The following is a 14,028-nucleotide window of genomic DNA, read 5'->3' as shown; positions in this document are numbered from 1 at the left end:
TTGGTGCTGGTAGGTGATGTCTATTGTCAGTGTAACCTGTGAACCATGTTACCAATTGGTTGTCATCAATGACAACAATAACTATTCTCATCTGAGTGTATAATGCCAACAATCTCCCCTTTTGGTATTGATGGTAACACTCATGAGAAAAATCCAAAAACTGATATCTAAAAATGGAGTCCAAAAACTGAGTGTGCTCCCCTAAGCAAGTGATCTCCTTCTGTACATTTTTATCATAAACTACTCCCCCTTTGGAATCAATGACAAAGAAAGTCAAAATAATCAAAGGAATTCAAAATTTACCTAGAATCCTGTAATCGGTTATGTGCAATCTGGAAAAGTTCTGCCAAAACTAAGTGAAGACTGCAAAAATTTTGTATAGTCAGAAATTGTGGTCTCAGTCTGCTGGATCATACCGGTGAGATAATGCATTTGTTTCTCTGGTGATCTATTGCCTTGAATAGTTGCCTTGGTTAGCTCATTCTAGTGTGTTAATAAGTTGTCCAATCTAGGACCAAGTTTGTTCTTCAACTCCCAGGTTTTCATTCTTAGCCTTGCTTTCTCCCTTTCTAATTTCTCAATCTTCTCTTCATAGATTGCCATTCTTGATCCAAAATTGAAGTAAGTTCCAAAGAACCAATCATATTATCAGTTATCTCATCAATTTATTTTTTTGTTTTCCTTATTTCCTCGGTTAGATGGTGAGTCTTACATGCTTCCCTGTACAACTCTTTGTATTCTAGAATGGTTAGTGTTGGTAACAAAGAATCAATCTGTCTTGTATAGTTTTTAATTGTCTTGTCAAATAATTCATCTTTCTCCTTATTCACACTTTCCTTAATGGTCTCTTCATTTATTTTATCCACAGTTTGAATGTTAGAAGCAATGAATTTAGACAATGTGTCCAATTTACCTATAGATCCATCAATATGATCAAATTTACATGTCAGTGCAATCATTTGCAAAATTGGTAAAGTATCATCAATGGACTTAAATGCTAAGGCATTGCATTTTGTAATCTTCTTTATTGAATCTAAAAGTACATCTGTAACATTCTTTGGTCTATAATCCATAGTAGAAGTGCTAGGCGGAGTGCTTGGTTCTACAATTGGTTTCTTTTATTCCCCTGATGTCTACACAGTTACCTTGACCACTTCTTCTATCTTATCCTCAACCTTACTTTCTATCTTACCATCTGTTGGTTCAGATATATTATGTTCATGCCTTGTTTCTGTTCCAACTTCTGCCAGTATTTCAGTGTTAAGCTGAGTATCATTAGGGATGGATTTTGATTTCTTAACTTCAGTTGATTCCTTGTCCATTACAATATTAAAATCCTGAGTTTCCACATTCATGGTAAAAGGAATGTTTGACTCTGGATCAAAATTATCTTATTTTTCTTCCTCTGACTTATCTTCTCTAGAATGACTATCCATTTGTGCTGGTGCCTCTGAAATTATTAGTGGGGTGTCCTATGCCGGTGGTGGTAGATTATCCTTAACTGTAATATCCGGTATATTGCCAACCTTACCCTTACCTTTATCTTTTTTATATACCTTAGTAAATGACTTATCCACCTTTTGTCTATCTATTTCTTCTTTCTTCTCTCTCTCAACAAAAAATATGTCCCACTTATTAGTCATTCCATCTACAATTTCTTTAACTCTGTAGGCCATAAGACTAACTTGTCGGTGACCACTCACAAAAATAGTTCTATTGGCTTCAGATATAAGGTCATCAATTTCCTACTTGGAATTAACAGGATGAATGGCTAACAGAACCTCAACCTTCAATTTCTTGTCTAATTCCATAACAGACATTCTCTTTGCTTCAAGTCCTAAGTACAAATCATTAGGAAGAACATCTACAACTTCAATAAGAACTTTCTTATATATATCAAGATACAAAATAATGCTCTCCTCAATAGTATCCTTATCTGAATCCTTGAAACAATGATAAAACTTATTAACATTACTAAGATTTCCTTCTTGAGTAATTTCATTTACCAATTCTTCCGGTGAAAGAGTATCTATTTCCTTTGGTTTAGATTTATTCTTTGAAGTAAATTTCTTCTTAGGACCACTAGGCTCTCTTACAACCTATTGCTTCTTTCTGAGTGTCCTTGATTTATTAGGAGATGGAGTAGGTGTCGATGAGGGTTTTCTTTTCTTCCTGTCCACTCTCTTGAATTCAGCTACCTTACCACTGTCAGAATCAGATGAGGTAGCCATAGGAGAAATATGTGCTACCGGTTGGTGTTTTTTTTTTCTTTCTTGTTCAGCAACACCTTTCATCGGATCTAGTTTCAATAAGCCCTTCTTGACAATTTCTACAAACTTTGAAGCATCTTTCATTTCTTTTTCTCTTTTCTTTCTTTGCTTCTGCATAGCAACACCACTCTCTATAGTTTCAACATTACCAAAAATCTCATCTATCGGTTTCGGTGGAGTATCTAGCAGTATTTTAGCATATGAATCCAAGATGTGTGAATCCACCTCATATCCCATCTTTGTAATCCAGACAGTTCTAGGTCTAACTGCCTCCATCCAAACTTCATCTCTTTTGATAACAAAGTATATTTGTTTATTATACTTATCAACAATGCTTTGGGGAATCATTTCCCTTTGTCTCATTTTTTCTTGATATCTCTTGAAATACTCTTTTATCAGTTTTTCACTATCAGATCCAATGCTCGTAATTGCCTTCTTTATCTTTTTTCCAACATAAATATCATAGGCAAAATCCTTAGTCCAATACTGGGAATCTCCTTTGAGAAGAAAAGCATTAAACACACAATCAGATTTCCAAATTTAAAAGTTCCCTTCTTATCTCCTTTTATTTTATCCAAATTATCTATAAATTCATCCTTTAACCATTCATAGATGTCAATTTTGGCATTATTCAAGATCATCTCATGAGCACTATGAATGCATAAACTAGATACATAATTCAGTCTGTTAGTATGAGCAACTTTGTAACCAATGACCATACTTGTAAATTTAACATTGTTATCTTTTATATCATTGACCATACGTGACCTATTGTCATATGTAGCTCTAGTTAAGTTCATAACTTCCTTGTTTGGAATTTTCTTTTTCTTGTCAAACCTAGTGTTGGTGGAGGGTAAACCAGCAATAGCTCTTATAGCTTCCTTAGTGATCTTAAATACTGATTCTAACAACATAAATTCACCATGAACCCTACTAAGAACATAGTAGATGGTTTCATATGAGAATTCCGGCATATGAAGGATGTTAGTGAACCCTAAATCCTCAACAATCTTGTATTTCGGTTTGACTATACCTTGGTTGTCAGTAATAACATTTATGAACATATTCCTTAAATCCTTGGACCCTAAATCTTCGATGTTATAATGTATGTATGCCCTAGGGTCTTCAGTAAACACAACTCCCTTCAGGATTCTAGAAAATGCACCAATGGATCATCCAATTTTGCTATCTTAGGAATTATTTTGAAAATGGGTCTAGGTTGTTTTATGTTCTCCACAATGGTAGCAACGAATTTAGGAACAGAGGATGAAGAAGCCATTGTGTAAGATAAATAGCTTTTAGCTAAGAAATCCTTGAATGCTCCAAAAAAAACTTTTCTGCTTCGCCTTTGGGATGCCTTTGCTCAATTTCGCTCTCTTCAAATGCTTGAATGCTTGGTGAGATGAAATGAGAAGCTATAGTGCCTTTATAACAAAAAATTTAACTTACAACTTCAATAAATGCTTTGCTAGTGAAGTAAATACTCAACATGTCTGCCAGTAAAGAAGAAATTTAACTTCTTACCACCAACTGAGGGTAAATACATGATTTTCAATTGGTTGCCTTACCCCTAAGGATTATTCCTTAGTTAGATGAATAATCTCCTGTCGGTGCAAGATTGCTCTATTCTACCGATGCAGAGACAGATTCATCAATTCTCTGATCTCTCTTCCTGATCCATTGTTTAGTGAATTGTTGCTTGATTTCATTTACCTTTTCTTTGCCTTTGTCATTAGATCCTTTGTTGTTCGCCAGTACAGTTTTGCTTCTAAAAAATCTTGCAATATGCCCAATCTTGTTACATGTATAACAAGTTACATTATTTCTCTAAATAGCTTTTCCATAACCTTGACCAGTTTGAGTTCTGCATTGATTAGATAAATGTACAAATCTACCACAAACATAGCATTTTACATTCATTCTGCAATTTTCTAAGTTATGGCCATTTTTATTGCATTTGGAACATTGACCAGTGGATGAGTTTGTATTCTGATTATTCCTAAATTTGCACCGATTTTCTCTATGACCAAATTTGTTGCAATTAATACATTTCCCATTGAATTTATAAGCATTAGGTTGCCTTACTGATTTGCTATGATCATGATTGTTTGAAGTTCCAGAACTTTCTCCATGTTCAAATCCAAGTCCAATTATTCCTCCATTAGGTTTTTGACTTTTTAGCATATCATCAAGCTTCTTTGAACTATTCTTGAATTTGTCTTTGTATTCATTTGCAGTGACCAATTCACCTTCCAAAGTGCTATCTTGTCTCATAAGTTCCTCTTTGTCATGTTGCATGTGAATCAAATCTATTTTGAGCATATAATTTTCATAACCGAGCCTTAGAGATTCATCTGATCTTTCATTAGTCTTCTGGCCAAATATTCTTCATTCCTCTTTCTATCTTCAATAGCCTTGCATAATCTCATGGTTAAATATTGCATCTCATTCTTCATGTTACTATTCTCTTGTCCCAATTTCTCTACAATATCTTTGAGAGTTTCCTTTTCTTCATCATCTTGATTTTGCAAATTCACATGTAATTCTTTTCTCATATTCTTTGCTATCACCAAGTTTTCTTGAAGTGCTTTGATAAATTCCCGAGCAGTTCTGAGTTCATCTTCCAGTTTGATATTCTTCAATTTTTCTCCATCAAAATCTTCAAGAGATCCTTCCAATTGTTGTCTCAAACTTTCCATCAGTATTGGTTTCAGAATCTTCCTCAAGTTGTTAGGCTTCTGCAAATAGAGGACTAGGCTCTGATACCAATTTTTAGATGCTAGGACAGTCCCAAAGACACTGAGAGGGGGGGGGGGGGGGGGGGGTGAATCAGTCTCTAATCGGTGGATGAAAGATTTAAACTTATTTGCAACTTTACAACCCAAATTAATATACCAATAAACAAATAATAATGCAGTAAAGAGAAACAAAAGTATAACCATCAATACACACCATAACACATATATTTTTGGCAAGGAAACCCGATAGGGGAAAAACCTTGATGGGATTTGTGATGCACAATATTTACTCACTGGCCAATATGAATAGATATTACTTGTACAATAGGGGCCTACACATGCAAGAAGGCCAATTGTTCAACCCAACAATAAGAATAATAACTCTAGTTGAAGTCTCAACCTGAAGTTTGGACATTCACTTGGTAAAGTCAATATTTTCATAGCTAGTGTTCATTTGATTGTCAACCCAGGAACGTAATACTTGAAATGGGTCTGCACTATATATGCACTAAGTTCCTATAATAACTACTCTACATTACTACAGCAACTAACATTATGCAGAAAAGATAAGCAAGAATTGAAACTATTGAAAGGCTACATGAAACCTTTTGCATTATCATAAACTCATTGAAGCAATACTAGTTAAGTTCATTGTTGATAAACACAAATTACTCTAATTTGGTTTGGTTGTAGGAACAGTTAGTGGATCTATTTCTAATGGTTGTAGGAACAATCAATGCAAGAATGTCTACTGTGGCTAAAGAAGAAAACTAATCTTAACAAAGACAAAGGAACACTCACCAAGTGGGCCCCCTTTGATGAGTGATTCTAGGATTCCCAAAAACAACTCTAAGTGCTCAAAATAACATATTTTTATTCATTGTTCTTTGGAAGTCATTACATGATTCAACATCAAAAGAAACTCAAAACACTTGTAACTTTATTTCCAGAAATCCTCTGCTCTACTTTTTCTCTTTTCTATCTAACCTCAGAAAAGAGATAAATACCTTTATTTAAAAGAAAACAACTACTTCATATTACATAGATCATGCCAATTAGAAGAGGTGGATAACTAATAAAGAAAGGAAACAAACAGAGTTAAGTCACTGATAATGTGGATCTAAACCGAACCACAGTCATAACACATCATGGCAGTGTTTTCAACACTAATGTCTAATTTGAGTAAGACATCAGTAAACTTTGTGCAATTACTTTTCCTCTACCATTCCTTACACTCATCAATATTTCTACTGATTTGATCTTTCAGTCCCTCCTTGAATGTCTCCTACTACAACTGGCGCGACAAGAGAGCCTTCCTAACAACATCAATTTATTCCTGCAATCTCAAAAAGAAATAACATACAAGAACATACACATCTATTTTAATTAATCAAAACATCTATTAATTTCACACATGATATTGCCTAAACAATCCACATGGTAACAAGAATGAATAGCATGGCTACAGGAATAAACTGGCAAACACAAAACATGATTTAATAGGTTCAGGCTAACATCTGAAATATATATAGTAAACTTCTGATACATCATTACTATTATGTAAATCAAAATATGACAAAAGCTTAAGAGTTCTAAGGATAAAAATATGCTAATGTCTCAACTCATCATTCCCCCTAACTTTAAGGTCTTGTTGATGCTCTAGGAAGAGGAAAATTCCTGATTTTGGCACTATCTATTAGGTCACCAACAGTTCCTTGACCTGTTCCAATTGATGGCAGATTCCAATAAAACCCCTTCATCTTTTCTAATCTAGACCATCTGGCCTCCTCTATAGCTGCATCATAAGGGTGATCTATAACCTTACATCCCAATAATGGCCACATAAGTATAGGGGCTACAAGATCAAAGGTAACTAGTTATTTGTTTTCATCCTGCCCAGTTGGATATATTTAGGGGCTCTTTGCATAGCTGCATGAAACTTTGGCAGTGAATGAGGTTCTCCTTGTTTCAATTCTTCTGGCAAGTTATTCCAACACTAAGTTAGGCCTTCAATTGTAGTTGCACTTTCATTTTGAACTAAATGCTCATATACTTGGAATATTTCTTCCCTCATTGGTAACACTTGATTTCTCACATCTTGCCTTACCAATAGCTTCTCCCATTCATAATAGAGAACTCTTGGTTCTTTTTCTTCTTTCTTCAATGGTAATGGACAATAAAATTCAACATCCCTATGTGTTCTAGCCTATGCTCCCATGCTGATCTCATTTTGAATCCATGACATTAAGGCTTTTATGTGGATATCCCCAATGTATAACAAGGGATTCCACTCACTATCAGAAGTTACAATATAGTTATGCAAGTAAAGCTCATACAATAAATTTTTTACAACTGCCGGGGAAGTTTGATACGCATCATAAAATTCCTTAGGGGTTTCTAAAGAAGGGCTAAGGTCCCTGAAAATGCGGTTTAATTTAAAACTTAAATACCGCTCTTTCAAATGACAAGCATAAACTCTTGGTGGTGCCCTACATTGCATTAACTTCAGGACCATATCAGTGATTGTATCAACTTTGGCTTCTAATTCTTCAATTTTATTATCCCTTTTTTCAATTTCCTTCTGTTGTTTGTCAATAATCCCCTTTAATCTAGCCCTTTCTATCTCCCACTACCTATAAAATGTCAATGCAATAGATAAATGACTGAGAGATGATGGAGGTCTAATAGCTATTACCTTTGGATGTTGAATTTCTTCAATAGGTTCCTCAAGTTGTCCTCCCACATATGCCAAGCTTGAAAGTCTATCTACATCATCCTCCTTCTAAATTTCAACCTCTATTAGGCTCTCTTCTTCTGATGCTTCTATTGAAATAATCTCTATTGCATCACTTACTGGACAAACTTTTTGGGTAGTACTCCTAGTTCTTCTTGCAAATACCTTTGGAGTGGCTGTAGGAATGGTTTCTACCTGCGGCTTTTCTACAAGAGTTTTTCTCTTCAGTCTGTGCCTCTTGGCTGCAGAAGAAACTTGAATTTCCTATGGCTGAACCATAGGTTCATCTTCTACATTATTTCCTTCTAATTCCTTCCCTTTTCTTTTAGAAGATGCTTATTCCCCTTGAAAAGAAGTGGAGGGTTGTTCCACATTTGTCTCAACCATCTCTTCCTTCGTAATAGTCACAGCTCCTTCAGCGATGAGCAATTCATTCTCTACAGAAATTATGGGAGAAGAGGGTTCTCCCATTTCCTCCTTTTCAACTGCTATCTCATCTGCAATAGGAGCATCTTCAACCCTAAACTATGATATGTCTTCAAATACCCCCCATTCCATATGTGAAACATCCCTAAGAGAACATTCTAACAACAATTTTATCAAACCATGATTTCTGATAGAATGATTTCCATTCTTTCGTGTTTCTTTGGCACTTGTGGAAATGAGGTGATATAAAAAATTAGGAACATTCACTCTCTGACCATGCCGTAAATGACTAAGCAATTTGAAATGGGGTGAATATATATTTGAATACCTCCCTTCACAAGTAATGTACTTCATTACATATAACACCACCTGAGGCCACTCTGCTAGAAGGGAAACCCTCCTGGTTCCTTGCTTGTCCACTGTTAGAGGTCCATTTGTGGGGAGTGTAAATTCTGCTTTGGTGCTTTTGGCGTCTTTTGATTCTGGAAACAATTCTCCTTCCTAGAGCAACCCTATAACTTTATCTATCCACTACTCTGTAGCAATGACCTTTAATCCTTTAACAGTAGCCTCCCCTTCGTTGAATGAATGCATAAACTCTGAGGCAATTTATTCATTATATTCCCTTATTTTTTAGAAAGTAGACAATTCAACCATGCTACTTGAAATAATGCTCACAAAGAGGATCTTGTAGCAATGCATTATGGACTGTTGGTTCATGGTGGACTGGATCTCCACCCATTTCTTAATTAGTTAATGTAGCAAACTCTACAGCTGACAAACAAAGAACCAAAATATTCTACAAACTGAAAATTGAAACTTCCTTACCTATTTCCAAATTTGGCAATAGAGTTCATTACTTTCTTCTAGAAAATAATATCTTATTAAAGAAATGATGGCAAGAAATCAAATCAAGCTACCGAAAATGATGAGTAATTAATAATTTTGGAAACTGAACCATAAAATACCCCCCCCCCCAAATTACTTTGGCAAGTGTCCACATAGGCTAAAAGGATTTAGGGAAGTGTATGCAGATTTAGCAAAGGCAATAATCATAATGAAATCATAAATGCCTAATTAAAATAAAATAAAATATGTACATACCTGCAGTCGTGCGAAAAGAATGGCGAAATGAAATGAAATGACAGATAAGGAAATGAGATGGGATGACATGGATGGAAAATTTTATTTGTGGAGAATAATATTTCCATAAGACATGGAAATATTTTTGTGAAATGACGCGAGGAGAATTATGAAGTGGCAAGCATGTTCACTGCAGTGGCTACAGGAACCTTACCTCCAATACTTTTCTCAATTACAGAAGGAATTTGATCAGTGGTTGCAGGAACTTGATCAGTTGCTACAAGAACTTATGTTTGATCTTTTTTAGCAAATTGTTGTAGGAACTCCTCTTTGTTGGCCGACTTATGATAAAGACACAATCTGTGACCATTTACCAAAATCTTGAACTGAACCAGGTCAATTATGGTCAAACAAACAACTCCATTATTGAAAACTTCCTCTATCTCATATGGACCTAACCATCTAGTTTGTAGCTTTCCCATAGTATCTTTATATCTAGAGTCATACAATATTTCCCAGACACCTGCTTTGAACTTTTTCTCTTTGATGTATTTATCATGCCACTTTTCTCTCTGATTTTGTATCAGTGCTGTCTGTTGGACAACCAATTTTCTCTATTAATCCAAAGAATTCAATTATTGAATACATTCCTTTTGTGCTTGAGAAAGTGTTATATTTAATTGCAAAGCTATCCTTGGATTTTTATGCTCAAACTCAATAGGCATCATTGCTGCTTTTCCATACACCATCTCAAAAGGTGTAAAACCAATTGGTGTCTTCCAAGTTGTTCTGTATGCCCAAATTGCTTCTGAAAGTCTATGAGACCAGTCTTTCTTATGAACAACAATTGTCTTGGTAAGAATAGCCTCAAGCTCCCTATTTGTAACCTCTACTTGTCCATTAGCTTGTGGATGATATGCGGTAGATTTTTTGTGCCTTATATTGTATTCACTGCCCAAGTCTGCAATCAATGTTGAATTAAATTGTGGGCCTTGGTCTAATACAATTTCCCTTGGTATTCCATGTCTTTTAAATATCTCCTCATAAAGGAACTCAGCCACCTTATTATCTCTTGCATGTGTCATGGAGCGATCCTCCACCACATTGGTTACATAATCTGTACATACTAAAATGTAGGATTTTCCATTAGAAGGGGGATCCATTGGTCCAACAAAATATAATCCCCATTTATTAAACAATGCAACCAATATTTGTGGATACAATGGCATCTCATCATATTTAGTAGGTCTCCCCATGCGTTGGCATCTGTCACATTTTTTTGTATACTAAGTTGCATCCTTATATAATGTGGGCCAATAGTATCCTTTATTTAGTATTTTGAGTGTTGTTCTTTTAGTAGCAAAATGTCCTCCACATGGCTTATCATGACATGCATGAAGGATATCATATGTTTCATCCTCTCTTACACATCTTCTCATCACTTGGCCTGGTTCAGTGTAAAATAAACAATCAGCAATCCATGAGAAGTTAAAGCTTTTCTCCACTAACAACCTTCTTTCTTTAGGAGAGAAATGAAGTGGCATTTTAGCAGAAGCTAAGTAGTTGGCAATATCAACATACCAGGGAGTGTGGGCTTGTATAAGGAATAGATGTTCATCCAAAAAAGCATCATCTATGGTTGTACGATCTTCCTGTAACTGAAGTCTTGAAAGATAATCTACAACCACATTGGACTTTCTTGGTTTATCAATAACTGTGATATCAAATTCCTACATCAATAATAACTAGTGAGCTAATCTACAAGTAATTGAAGGCTTATTCATGATATATCTGATTGCAGTATGATCAATACGCACAAATATGGGATACCCTGTTATATAGTGCCTGAATTTGTTGAGTGCATATATAACTGCTAACATTTCCTTTTCAGTGACTATGTAATTTAACTCAGGCCCTTGCAAGTTCTTGCTAATATAATATATTGCACTTTCCAAGTTATCAATCTTCTCTCCTAAGACTACTCCTATTGCATAATCAGATGCATATGTATGAATTTGAAATCATAAAGACCAATTCAGACCTTTAAGAACTAGTGCTTGGGTCAAAGCATGCTTAAGCTTCAAGAAAGCTTCATTGCATGAAGAAGTCCATTTAAATTACATATCCTTGGTAAGTAGAGAATATAAGGGACTTGCAATTTTGCTGAAATCTTCGATATACCTTCTATAATATCTAGCATGACCAAGGAAACTTGTAACATCTTTTTTCTTTATCGATGCATTGATATTCTGAATTTCAATTTTTGTTGGGTCAACCTGTATTTCTTTTATAGAGATATGATGACCAAGGACTATTCCTTCCTGCATCATTATGAAGCACCTCTCATTGTTTAATGACAAACTATAGTCTTCACACCATTGCAAAAATTTCTTTAGGTTCCCTAATGCTTCTTCAAATTCAGAACCATAAGTTGTAAAGTCATCCATATAAATTTCCATTATGTCTTGAGAAATATCTGAAAATATACTATTCAGTGCTCTTTGAAAAGTGATTGAAGCATTACACAATCCAAAAGGAAGAACGAAATATGCATATGCTCCCCAAGGACAAGTAAATGTAGTCTTCTCTTGGTCCTCTCGGGCCATCTGAATCTGATTGTAACCACTGAATCCATCAAGAAATGAAAAGTATCTCTTCCGAGCCAAAGAGTCTAAAACCTGATCCACAAATAGTAATGGAAAATGATCTTTTCTTGTTGCTAAGTTCAAAGCTCTATAATCAACACATACCCTCTATTTTCCTCCTTTCTTAGGAACTATTACCAAAGGTGATACCCATTGGCTATCAGAGATAGTATAGATAAACATGGCCTTTAACAACTACTGCAATTCCTCTTTAACTATTTCTTTTAATGCATGATTGATTATTCTTTGTGGCTATGTGAGTGGGCAGCATTCTTCTTTTATATAGATATGGTGGGTACAAACTGTTGGATCTATTCCATGCATGTCCTTGTAATCCCATGCAAAGGCATGTTTATGACATTTAAGCAAGTCCATGAGTGCTAATTTTTTAGTATCTACAAGATCACTATTGATATTCAAATCAACTTCTATTTTGATAGTAAGATCAATCTGGAATATATCATAAAAATGAGAAGTACAGACTTCCTGCGGCAACAGAGTATGCAATATATCTGTGGCTGCAGGAAAGTCTAAATCTGCAATATTTGGTACCAACTCCTACAATTCCTATTCTTGTTTTAACTCATTTGTCATAATTTTATAAAGAATTGAGTCTTCATCATGTAATTGCATGAATGGCCCTCGATTAATCATCATAAGGTGATTAATAGAGTCAACTCCCTCAGATTCTTCTCCCAAAGTAGGCCAAATGGCTTGTTCTTTGACCAAATTGGGGCTGAGCAGGAGAATAAAAAGGTAATGTTTATGTAGAGTTCCCATCTGAAATAGTCATATCCCCTGATCTACATCCAATATATGCATCAGCCGTAGGAATCCAAAGTAACAACCACATCTTCAATCATACCATCAAGTCGCACTGTAGAGCTGTCAGCAAGCTATAGGACTGTAGGTGTAGGCCTGAGACTATTGATTTCAAGCTACTGCATTACTTCTTTTGTCATCACATTAATGGCTGCCACTAAATAAACTAAAACATTCCTTATCTGGGTGCCGTTAATGACTATATTCACAATAGGACTACTAGGATCAAAATATTTAGGAATTGAAACCTTTCCTAGCATAATATCTGCCAAGTTGACCCATCACATGCACTATTTGTGGATCCTTCTTCTTCCTGCCAGGTTTTTTTAGACATGCCTCCCTAAGTGCCTTACTATATATAGGAACATCTTTTATTGCTTGCAACAATGGGATTTTAATACATACATGTTTCAGTTGATCTATGATATCAAAACCTTGCTCCTGTTTTGTAAGAACTTCCTTTCCTTGCAATCTCTAGGGAAATGGTGGTAATATCTTCTTCTAAGGTATTGTGGCTATTGGATTAGAGATTTCTTGTTCTTCTTGCACCTTAGTGATAACTAAAGGAGATGGATTAGGCAGAGTTGTCCTAGATCTGAGGTGAATATCACTTATAGATAGAGAATAGGTTGGGTATTTACTAGGGTCATCTGAATAAGATTGTTGTTGTTGTTGAGATTTAATCTTAGGATTTGACATTGGTTGATTGGGAAACTGCGTTATAGTGGCTACAGGGGGAGGCATTATTGTAGGCAGTTGTGGCTATTGAATAGGTTGTTGATATCCACAAGATTGGGTAGTCCATGGTTGAATCCCGCTCCATTGAGGAGTAGGTTGCCAATTCCCTTGAAACTAGTTTCCTTGTGCCTGAGGTGGATAGCAATTTCCCTGTAGCTACTGCCACTAGGGCATTTGATTAACAAAATTCTGCCCTTGGCCTTGAGGACCCTACAAGTTTAGATAATTACCAAAATTTTGAGCATATGGTGATTGCCATTGATTATTTGGTACATAAGAATTTCCACTATAACCAGAAAAAGAAAGTGGATCCAGAGGCATATCTTGTCTTTGGAAATTTGGCCTTCTTTGAAGAACATAGAAAACTTTCTCATCCTCACCTTGTATTGTCTTGAAGTCAAGAACCTCAAGATTTGCAACCATTTTACATCTGCGGTCCTTTTTTCTCTTTCTACAATGAGGGCAAAATTCTGTAAGAAATGCATCAGCTTCTTTATGCTTCTTCTTAGCTGAGAGTGTATTCAATTGAGTAGCCATATTATTTATGATGTCCTCCTTAAAGTCCTTCAACA

This window comes from Cryptomeria japonica, chromosome 8, assembly GCF_030272615.1.
Source record: "Cryptomeria japonica chromosome 8, Sugi_1.0, whole genome shotgun sequence".
Lineage (NCBI taxonomy): Eukaryota > Viridiplantae > Streptophyta > Pinopsida > Cupressales > Cupressaceae > Cryptomeria > Cryptomeria japonica.
The sequence above is the reverse complement of the archived record's forward strand: the minus strand, read 5'-3'. Positions refer to the sequence as shown.